Consider the following 12,360-nt stretch of genomic DNA (forward strand, 5'->3'; position numbering starts at 1 on the left):
TGAATACACGATAAGGAACCTTCCACAACCACAACACTGTATAAATCTCATCCTATTTCCAGTTCTCTCCACTTTTGACCAAGAGTCATCCAGACTGGACACGTTTGCTTCCTTCTCTCTCCACAGATGCCATCAGACCCGCTGAGAGATTGTCCAGCATTTTCTGTTGTTGCTTCAGATTTCCAGCATCAGCAGTAATTTTCTTTAATTACTGGGATTGGAATGCTGTTTAATATTTCATTGGCCCAGCAACTGGGCCATGTCGGAAATTTCCTTCCATGGTACAAACGATGTAAAATTCCAGAGGAAATAAACATGCAGGGAGTCAGACCAACATCTTCGCCACAATTTCATCTACTCAATGCCATAAATATCTCAAACCGTTCTCCAGTTAAGATCTGATGCAATGAGATGAACTTTTTTTTTCTCTGCGGCGCACGAACAGAACAGTTTAATCGGGAAAACAGACCGAGACATAAATTTGACTGCTAATTCTGTTTGTTTTGCTGACCTCGGCACCGCATCAGGTTTGAAGGTGTGGAAATGTCACAGTCTCCGGCAGGAGGCGCCCTGCACACGCCAAAGCGATTTCCCCCTGGCCAGCAAGCTGCACTGGCAGCAGCCGAGAAGCAACATCAGAAAGCAGATAGATGCCTTCAGGAATTTTAAATGATTTATCATACTCCTTTCGTCTTAAACAATATCTGACGTCAACTGACCCAAAGGAGGAATACATTCCGCAGCGCTGAAATAAACGGCGATTACATTTAGGATTATGGTGAAAAATCCATTTAAAAAAGGAGGGGGGGGAGGAATAAAGATTTAATGAAAGACTTGACCTTCAAAAAGAACTTGACGAAGCTGAACCCTCTTCTAATGAAAGGATTTTCCAAACGTACAGTAGTCAATACGGAGGATTATTGCTTTTCTCCTTGTCCTGTGGAGCTGTCAAACTTCACTTTCGACAGATTTTGTATCTTTTTTTTAAAGCAATAATTCACGATGGACGGAGTAAAAGGCATCGCCCTTTCTTCATATTATCCAATCCTGGGTTGTAACTATCGTGGGGAAGAATGCTTCATATTGACAGGGAGTTTGCAGTAATCACAGGAGGTTGCCATCCACTGCCTCCCAAAGCACATGGGACACCGAGTCCCATCAAACTTCATGTAATTAACAATCTCTCACTCTCAATTTCACACTGTAATGAACCAGTTACAATGAATTCGCCCCCATCCTGGTCCTATTGCACAGTTTTCTAGGCGAACTGGTTTACTTACAGACAGCTGCAAGATAAACATGTCACTGCTCTGTGCTGTGGTAAGTAATTGTATCTTAAGATGTTTGTCACCATCATCTAATTGTCAAGCATCGAAAAGGAGCAACTATTTCAGGGAGAGCCTCAAAAAAGACAGTGCTGCCACTACAAACGGCTGCATGGGCATTTTTAAAAATCATCTTTATTCGTGTTAGAAGTAGGCTTACATTAACACTGCAATGAAGTTACTGTGAAAATTGTTGAGACACTTGTTTAAAATACATGAAATAAAATAAAATATGTGCGGCAGGGTAGCACTGTTGCTTCACAGTGCCAGAGTACCAGGTTCGACTCCCGTCTTGGGTCACTGTCTGTGTGGAGTCTGCACGTTTCCTCCGGGCTCTCCGGTTTCCTCCTACAAGTTCCGAAAGATGTGCTGTTAGGTAATTTGGACGTTCTAAATTCTCCCTCAGTGTACCCGGACAGGCACTGGAATATGGCACCTAGGGGCTTTTACAATAACTTTGTTGCAGTGTTAAGGTCAGCCTACCTGGGACAACAAAGATTATTACAAAAAAATGATGTGGGCAAATGGATCGTTTGAAAACTTAGGAAGCCTTACACTCTTATGGCAACCATCTGTTCTAGTCTCACATTTTCACAGCCAGGGCATTTTAAAATGAAATACTCCCAATATGGTCAGTGTGGCTGAAGAAAGGTTGCAATGTTTCTATTAAATAAATAAGTATAGGAGTCGATCTTTACATAGAATTGTAAATCCCTATATAAATAGTGAATTTATGATTTTGCGACACATGGCAGGCTGTACAGGGCTACCTTCTGCCAGCTTCTGGGACAGTACTGCAAACCTGTTTGTATTGGGCATTAGAAATTTGTCAAACAAAAATGGTTTCCTTCCATGCTCGACCCTCCAAATGATACATCAGCGGTTACTGGGGGCTCAAGCAACCCAGCCTCCAGGACCAGGTAAGCAGCAGAGAACTGTGAAGCTTTAGATTAAACTTTCATCATTGAACAATTCAAAAGTTAAATTCGGATTTAAAAAAAAAGTGTTTCACAATCTTTGCAGATGAGTTCATTCATGGTCAGAAATGGAACACAGGAAGATTGGAAGTGACCCGTACTTTTCATCTGGTCCCCTACCATATTAAATCTTCAGTACTGTTCCTAGAACATAGTCATTAGCTATTTCCTGCCCTCTTGTCATTCGGGTAATATCGAGTAGGGACACTACATTAGACCTATGTTAAATTGAGGTGCTTCATCATGCTGCTGTCAGTTGTCCACTGGGAGGGAGATGATTTAAGATTTGCGCTTGTAATGCATCAGGGAATTGCTTATTGTTTGTGTGCAGTGGGTTGTCTAACGTGATGTCCTCAGCGGAATCTTGGACTGACCCTCCGAGCATGAAAGTTCAAGGCTATTACTAACTTTATGGCTGTGCAGTGCCTGTGCTGGAGATGGGATAAGTGATCTTGAAGCAGAATGATATAATTGATTGAAAGCTTCCTTTTCATTGAGGTCTCCATAACAGAAGTTTGGGGCTGGTGGTGGTGGTGGTGGGGGGGGGGGGGGGGGGGTTTCAGGGAGGTAAATGGCATAATGCACAATGGACAAAGCAGCAACTAGAAGCGGAAGATTAAAATTCTGTCAAGAAATATGTTTTTTTGGCAAGGATAAAAAACAAACCTGTTTTAGTTCTTTTAAAAGTACATCATCAGATCCCAAGGCTGGACAGTCACTTTTGCAGTCATTGCTGCATCCCAAACTTTGGAAATTACCATATAGACACAGCCCCAAATTGCACAGGTAAAATGCGCACCTATTTAAGCAGTTCTCTCTCTATGTATGTCTTACGCACTGAACAGTGTAGCAGATCACAAGCTTGGAGTTGGATGCACACCATGTTTCTACATCTAGCCACTTTAGCCTGGGAAATTGTATTACGGGTCACAGATTGGCGGAAGAATTAATGCGGATTACTACATGGTCCAGCTTTTGCAATGTTCTCTTTGGTGTCATTCCTATGATCTGATTAACCTTTTTACTCTGAACATTCCAGTTCCGAGCTAACCCATTTTTAAAGTCTGATATTGGCACAATGTCCTTTTTCCCAAGCCATGTATGGTTGCTTAGCAACGTCAATTAATGACCGCAACCAATTAGTGACCACATTATTTTTCCTTTTTTTTTAAAAACAAAAGATTCAAACAAGTCAGAAAGAAATTGAGGTAGTTCTAAAACAGGAGATCACTTGGTAGAATTAAATGATTCCTTCCCACTTTCTGATGCAAATAATGACAAAGAGACACATTTATTCCGACTGGTCACCAAAGGTGACCCCAGAAGTAGTTCACTGACCAAAGCAGCAAGCCTGATGAAAATTAAGTTTGGAGGAAGTTCAGAGATTCTGCATGACATAAAACACATATCTCTTTTTTGTCGTCTGAGGATAGAATATGAATCAATGAATCTGTTGTGAAAAAAAAAAATCAGTTGCGCGTTGGTTGTTGGGAATTTAATGGGCAATATGTCGCAACTACCACTTGGGTCCAACAATTTGACATGGTAGAGCTGGCAAGGCCCTGTCAGCACAATGGATCATTTCCATGTAGATGAACGAGATCACAGAAGGCGCGCAAGGAGGCCATTCGGCCCATCATGTCTGCACCAACTCTCCAAATGAGCATCAGGACTTAGTGCCAATCTTCTGCCTTTTCCCCGTGTCCTTACACATGGTCTCTGTTCAGTCAATAATCTAATGTCCCCTTTGAATGCCTCGACTGAACCGCCCTTCACCACACTTCCAGGCAGTGCATTGAGAGCAAAGTGCATTAAGATAATGGGCAAAAAAAATTAAAAACAAAGGGAATGTCAAAAATGATTGTTAAAAGACAGGCTGGTAATATTCATAGCATGGAACCTCAGAAGACTCGGAAAATATATTGTAAAAAGGCAAAGTTAACAATTTTACTCTCCCCATAACATTTCAATTGTAAGAATACCATCTGCTCATGCATAAAAAAAATGTTTAATTTCAGCTTTCAGTTACTATCTTATATGTGAGCCATTTATTTTTAGTCTGCAAAATGGGAGGAAATTCATGTGTGCCAGATAACCCTTTTTTGTCAATGTCAGCTTCTACAAAGCTCCTGCTCATTCTGTGAGCACGCCATGTAAATTTCACATTCATCAACAGTGTGCATACCTGTCAAACATTCTATATTTATAACATCCTTCTATTCTAGGAAGATTCGGCTTAGAGAACGAGGGAAAGGTTAACACGCCACAGCTGTTGATCAATACTTAGAAATTGTTAAAAAAAAACATAGAATTCTCTTTTGCAGTTTTGTTTTGGAGGATTTTTGTACTCAAAATGGTGAAGTTGATTAATGCTGGAATAAGGAGCAGCCACCTTTGATATCAAGCACACTTAAGAGTACTACAGCGCTAGATAAATTGTAAAGCACACTCTGCACTTCTCAAATAATGTAGCTCGCCACAAGGTCAAGGATGTCTCCCTTACTGCACTACAGTGAATTTTGCAATTCTTGAATCAGTCACTGCAGTGGAACAGCAAAATAAACAAGTATTCTATCATGTGGGTTTGGGTTAATGTTGTTCTGATTCCATGTTCATTGGAGATTTGATAACATATGGGGGTTAGTCTTTATACTGAATGCAATTCCTCACCCAAGTCCCATGTGATTGGCTTCTTTAAATCTGGCTCTAGGTGAAATACATCAAAATAGAAAAGTACGCCATGGAAGATCCCCACTGGTCAAATTATAAAGACTATTTTACAGTGGCCTCTGATCATTAATGGGGTTTAGGCCCCTGCACGCTGGCAAGTCACTTTACAGCAAGTGATTAAGTGATTGTTTAATGTAGTGACGTTGAAAATTCATTCTTTTTGCACTGACCAGAATCGACAGTGGAATTTGCTATCATGTTAATACATTTAATTTAACTGGGGCCAAGGAGAAATGAGCAGGCAATCACATTTCAGGCACCAGTGGTCGCTGGGCTCATTTGTAATGTGCACCATGAACCGTTGTTTCCACGTTCCAACCTGAAAATCAAAATCACCCCCCCACCCCCAACGATAATTCTTTGTGTTATCATGATCCTATGAAGTGCTTCAGGGCATTTAGGTGCTTATATAAACACAAGTTGTTGTTATTGGAGAGAACGAGTTAGAAAACAAGAGTAGCAATTTCAAAAGTTACCAATGTATTCAAATGATGAAAGTTAACTTATTTGACATCCAGACGTTGCCTCTACAGACTTTGGTTTCCCAAATTTCTTCTCATTTTCTGAAGTCCCTGACCAATGCTGATGGGCATCAGCAGCTCTCTAGTACTTCATCAGTTAACTATTCATCTTCTGACTGAATTGCCAATTTATTCAATTGTGTTTGTGCACACTTTGCGCATCACTGGTTAGCAATCAGGATTACCAACTCTGGTTTGATTGTCTTTTACACATTCTGCAATAATCTTGGTCACAAGAGATAAGATGGCCGAGAACAGGTAAAGAATTTTGAACTGAACAGTACAATGATATACAAAGAGTGACAGCATTATAGGGAGAAGGGGAGCAATAGAATAGAAAGAGAGATTAGAGAATTAGAGAGTGGAACATGGCACAGGTGGCTTCTTATCCATGAACAATGTCACAAAGGTCAACCTAGCTTCTCATTTAAGGAAAATTACAAATTTGCTTATAAATTCATTCTACTTCTGAGAAACACCAAGGGTAAATGCCTTAAAATTATAAAGCTGGAAGCAAAATTGTAGCTTACAGCCCTTTTGAAGCAGCACTCCCGTCCTAAGAAAATAAGTGTTTTGGAAACGGCTTAATTTGGGGAGGATGAGGTATTACAAAACCTCTGTTTTGCTTTTGACATGAATATTATAAACAGGGGACAATACATTCCCATCAATTATTTGACAAAGTTCTGGCAAAGTCATTGTGTTATGTAATTTGGAATAACACAAGCTGCCACTTGATGCAGTTTTTGAGTAAAAGATGCTCCAGACTTTGAAGTGAGTTCAATGTGTTTTATTGAACTATTAGCACAGTTCTCAATGAGTTCGACTCTCTGCTAATCTAAATGTAGTAACTCAGTCTAACTGAACCAGACTTTGTTGGCCTATGTGAATGTATTTACATGTGAATGAGTCGGTCTAACGTGACTGACGGAGGACAACAGAACAGAGGAAACAAAACAAACGTTCACAAGTCCAGTCTCTTGAGGCTTGCGTCTGATCCTGGACGATCGCCGGAGAGGTGGCGGAGGGGCGACGGCGCCTTGACAGGCGGGATGGAAGCATGACTGGTGGCCTCGTAGTGTGAGGTATCAGGAGGTGGCAATTCAACATATGGAAATGGAGGAGAAAGTGGTTGCGGGCAGGCAGCTTTGTGCAGTGCCCGTCGATTCCTTCGCACGATGGAGCCATCAGCCATACTTACAACACAAGAGCGGGGCGCGGCCTGTCGAACAACGACAGCCGGGGCAGACCACCCACCATCCGGTATCTTGATCCTGACGGTGTCTGCCGGGGATAGCACGGCCATATCAGTGGCATAGGCATCATAGCCCTGCTTTTGACAGTCTCCGAGCTGCTGCATCTTCTGCAGCACCGGGAGGTGATCCAGATTGGGCAGGTGTATGGCTGGAAGCATCGTCCGCAGGTCCCTGTTCATCAGGAGTTGAGCCGGCGACATGCCAGTGGACAATGGAGTCGCCCTGTGCGCGAGCAGTACAAGGTGTATGTCGGAAGCAGAGTCCGCGGCCTTGCAGATGAGCTGCTTCACAATGTGCACCCCTTTCTCAACTTTTCCATTGGACTGCGAATAGTGCGGACTGGAGGTGACATGCTGGAAATTGTATGACCTGGCAAATGTGGACTATTCTCGACTGGTAAAGCACAGGCCATTGTCGCTCATGACGGTGATTGGGATGCCATGCCTTGAGAATGTCTCCTTACAGGCTTTGATGACGATCCGAGAGGTGAGGTCCGGGAGCTTTGGCATCTCAGGGTAATTTGAGAAATAGTCGTTGATCAATACGTAGTCGCTACCATTCACATGAAAGAGGTTGATGCCAACCTTGGACCACGGAGAGGTCACTATGTCATGCTGTTGGAGCGTCTCCTTGCTCTGCACTGGCTGGAACCGCTGACAGGTAGCACAGTTCAGGACCATGTTCGTGATGTCCTGGCTGATGCCGGGACAGTAGACAGCTTTCCGGGCTCTGTGTCTGCACTTCTCGACGCCCAGGTGTCCCTCATGAATCTGGCACAACACCAAGCTCTGGAGACTGAGCGGAATGACAATCCTGTCCAGCTTGAGGAGGATACCATCAATCACCGTCAGGTCATCCTTCACATTGTACAATTGTGGGTACTGCCAGGCATTGGTGAGGTTGTGGAAGATGGGCTGCAAGAGGGGGTCTTTGGCTGTCTCATCACGGATGAGAACTACCTTCTCATCTGTCACCGGGAGAGTGCTAGCACACAGTTGCACCTGCGATTCGATATGCTGGATGATCTCCAGCGGCTCACTGGGCGAGGTGACGGAGCGGGACAATTCATCAGCGATGATGAGCTTCTTGCCAGGTGTGAACACCAAGTTGAAGTATACCTCCTAAGTTTAAGCAGGATTCTCTGCAACCGAGGCGTCATGTCGTTCAGGTCCTGCTGGATGATGTGGACCAGAGGCCTATGATCCGTCTCAACAGTGAATGTCGGCAGGCCGTAGACATAATCATGAAATTTGAGGATGCCGGTGAGAAGACCCAAGCACTCCTCAATCTGAGCATATCTGGTTTCAGTGGGCATCATCGCCCTTGATGCGTAGGCTACTGGTGCCCAGGATGATGTGTCATCTCGTTGAAGCAACACCACACCGATGCCATCCTGACTCGCATCTGTGGATATCTTTGTCTCCCGTTCCGGGTAGAAGAATGCCAGGACTGGTGCTGTGGTGAGCATGGCTTTCAGCTCCAGCCACTCTGTCTGGTGTGCTGCCTTCCACTCAAAGGCAGTTGACTTTTTCACCAGGTTGCGTAGGGCCGTGGTGTCTGTGGCCATGTTTGGAATGAACTTGCCCAGAAAATTGACCATACCCAAGAAGCGCAGCGCCGCCTTTTTGTCCTCGGGGACCTTCATCGCCTTGATGGCCTTTATTTTTCTGTTCCGGGCGCACACCATGCTGTGAGATCTGGCCGCCTAGGAACCTGAGCGTCGATGTGCCAAAACAACATTTGGACCTGTTTAAGTTTAGGCTGTTGGCATGTACACGGCGGAATACCTTCTGGAGATGGGACACATGTTCTTCAGGGGCTGTGGACCATATGATGATGTCGGCCACGTACACACAAACCCCTTCAATGCCCTCCATCATCTGCTCCATGATGCGATGGAATATCCCCGATGCCGAGATGATGCCAAATGGCTTGCGATTGTAGCAGTATCTGCCAAAAGGCGTGTTGAAGGTGCAGAGCCTTCTGCTGGACTCTTCCAGCTGGATTTGCCAAAATCCCTATGATGCATCAAATTTGGTGAAGAAGCGCGCGTGTGCCATCTCACTCGTGAGTACCTCCCACTTCGGGATGGAGTAGTCTTCCTGCATGATATTCTTATGAAGATCCTTGGGATCAATGCAGATGCGCAGGTCCCCCGAAGGCTTCTTTACGCACACCATCGAGCTGACCCAGTCAGTCGGTTCAGTTATCTTGGATATGATGCCTTTTTGCTGAAGATCCTTGAGCTGTGCCTTCAGGCGCTCTCTCAGTGGAGCAGGGACTCGTCGTGGTGCGTGGACCACTGGCTTGGCATCAGGTCGTAGCAGAATCTTGTATCGATATGGCAGCGTGCCCATCCCGTTGAACACATCTGGATACTGGGCGAGGATGGCATCGCTGCCGGCCTGAAGATCCACATGGGAGGATGTTGTGGTGTAAACCCTTTGAATGAGGTTCAGCTGCTTGCAGGCGTGCGCACCTGGTAGGGATGCCCTGTCCGGCTTACCAATTTCAAAGCGTAACCGTGCTTGTGTGTGTCAGTTGGATACGTGCAGATGGCAGGATCCCAGTGCCGTGATGGCATTCCCGTTGTAATCCAGGAGTTTGCAGCCGGTTGGAAGGACCTTGGGTGGCTTCTTACTGCGTCTGAAGTCTGCCTGTGAGAGGAGGTTGGCAGAGGCATCTGTGTCCAGTTTGAACTGGATGGGGCAGCGGTTGACCTTCATCACTGCTCGCCATTCGTCCTCAGAATCCACAGCTAGGATTGACTGGACTTGCGATGTGTCTGGTGTGGCATATTCACACGTTGTAATAATGCCCACATGGTAGGCGTTGTCCAGGCATTCCTCATCTGGATCCGTTGCACTGCCTGGATCAGAATCCTGTAGGCGCTGTTGCACACTCCTGATACGCTGTCATCGGATTTGGGAGCGCTGGCTCCTGACTGGTGGTGCAGATCTGCACAGGGCTGCATAGTGGCCTGGCTTCCCGCAGTTTAAACAGTGTCTGCCTCTTGCAGGGCAGTGTTTCTTTAAATGGGCGGTGCCACAGTTCGAACACGTCATGACGTCGGTGTCCCGACACTCCCATGCGTCATTGTACATGCGCAGTGTGGTTCTCAGCCATCTGCACCTGCGCAGTGCGTGTTTCGGCCGCTTCGTTATCCCGTTCGCATTGCGCAGGCGTCGGGCCCCGGGAAGAGCACGCAAAATGGCCGCTTTTGTCAATGTTGAGGCGATGCATCCGGGAGATGGCCGGCACACTCTCCACCTTGTGGGAGGCTAGTCTATCATTTTTGGGCGTTTTGTACAGGGAATAGTGATTTTCAGCGTGCTCATTCTCTGTGCATGTTTCAATCGCTACTGGCAGGGTCATATGCTTGATCTTCAGTAACTGCTCTCTCAGAGGATCAGAGTGAACTCCAAAAACAATTTGGTCTCTGATCATGGAGTCAGTGATATCACCGAAGTTGCAGGATTGCTCTAGCAGTCTAAGGTTAGTTAAATATGAGTTGAAGGATTCGTCTTTCCCTTGCAATCGCTGCTTGAAAATGTAGCGCTCGAAGATTTCATTGGTGTCCACCTCACAGTGGCTGTCAAACTTGTCCAGGATGGTCTCAAACTTTGTCTTGTCCTGGTCTTCGGCGAAGTGAAAGGAGTTGAATATTTCCAAGGCGTGATCACCCGCTGTGGTGAGGAAAAGAGCTATCTTCTGTGCATCAGACGTACCATTGAAGTCTGATGCTTCGACGTAAAGCTGAAATTTCTGCTTGAATGTCCACTGAGATTGCCGGAGGTCCTGAGCTGGTGAGGAGCTGGAATCTTTTCCATTGTGCCGGTATACATTCGCTGGTCGTCACGGATTTTGCTGAGTTGAACTAACTAGATTGAACAAACTCCTGGCATCATGTTGTGTTATGTAATTTGGAATAACACAAGCTGCCACTTGATGCAATTTTTGAGTAAAAGATGCTCCAGACTTTGAAGTGAGGTCAATGTGTTTTATTGAACTATTAGCACAGTTCTCAATGAGTTCGACTCTCTGCTAATCTAAATGTAGTAACTCAGTCTAACTGAACCAGCCTTGCTCTAAGCCACGTGCTGGGGTGTGATGCTGAGGACACACCCTGTCTCACTCTGTAGATGTTGGTCTGTGGAAAGAGGAGGGGTGTGAGTGCCTCATCCGTTTTAGAGTGAGATACCACCCCTAAGTGTCCTGACTGCTCATTGATCGTGTCCTATTCTATGTGTTCATTAGCCTCATGTTTGCATATCATGACAGTCGTTTTGTCAAAACAATCTTAAAATAATATCTTCTGAAAGCTATGCATAGAATCATAGAATTTACAGTGCAGAAGGAGGCCATTCGGCCCATCAAGTCTGCACCGGCCCTTGGAAAGAACACCCCACTTGAGCCCACACCTCCACCTTATCCCCATTACCCAGTAACCCCATCGAACCATTTTGGACACGAAGGGCAATTTAATCATGGGCAATCCACCTAACCTTGCAACAAAGTTACCTCTCCCAATTCGCACAATCCAGCTTCAGAATTTTCATAAGACAAATAGGAGCACCATGCCTGGTAAATCATGCAACACAGCACCAGATAATGACTATATTAACCAAGAACAGACTGTGTTACACCAATTGTGGGTTCCAGCAGCATCCAGTTCCTTTTGTAAATATGGCTAAAACAAGTAGCAACTAGAATTTAATTTGCTTCATTTCTCCTCGGCTGACAACCTACCACCCTGCCTGATAGAATTATGAAGGCTGGCGGATTGTTGTCGAGATTATCAGCGATACTCATCAAAAACTGACAGCTGTACATTTCAAACTGAGGTGTCATATCAATTTAGCGGCACATTAATAAGCTGTGTTTAAGCATATCTCTGTATTGGGGGAAAAGAGGTCAGCGCATCCAATTTCAACAAAAGTCAACAGGACATTTTTAAACAGCTTACCAAAGCCAATACAGATACAAGTGGCCACAATTAATTCAGAAACCAGCAAACAGCATTGACCCTGATGCAGCCACTGGTGACCTCCAACAAGCCTTGTAAAAGATAAATCACAAAGTCACCGATGTGGACATTGCTCTTTAAAAAATAAAATCTAAGTGTTGTTTATTTTCAATAGTGAAATAAATTTAATTGACCCAATGTTTCTCTCTCTCATCATGACCAGAACCATCGCCTTGAAGTTAACAATAATATGAAGGTGAACAAATCATTGATCAGAAATGGATGGTAACCAGTGCAAATTTTGGTTACCTATAACCTGATTTAGATCAGGGCAAATTTCTCTGCAAGGCCCCAGTAATGTACTTCAATACCATCCTGTGAAAAGCACACACTTCTGCAGTGATGTTATATTGATAGTTCGCACACCATCTACAGTTTCTTTCCTTTGAGCAAGACTTAGCAATTTAATACTGAGGTAAAAGTCACTAGGGCCCTGGATTAAAACAGCGCAAACACGTTTTACATGGAAAAAAAGAAAAGAAAAAAATCTGGAAATCCAAAACTAAAACAGAGGTGCGGAAAATA

At 44.6% G+C, this 12,360-nt stretch overlaps 1 protein-coding gene across 2 annotated transcripts in view; it reads right to left on the minus strand.

Moving 5' to 3' along the window:
* The window catches only part of atp10b (ATPase phospholipid transporting 10B), a 511,821-nt gene that overhangs the window by 271,099 nt on the left and 228,362 nt on the right, over positions 1 to 12,360 (minus strand). The window lies entirely within an intron of this gene.

The sequence above is a fragment of the Scyliorhinus torazame genome, chromosome 7 (assembly GCF_047496885.1).
Source record: "Scyliorhinus torazame isolate Kashiwa2021f chromosome 7, sScyTor2.1, whole genome shotgun sequence".
NCBI classification, from domain to species: Eukaryota; Metazoa; Chordata; class Chondrichthyes; order Carcharhiniformes; family Scyliorhinidae; genus Scyliorhinus; species Scyliorhinus torazame.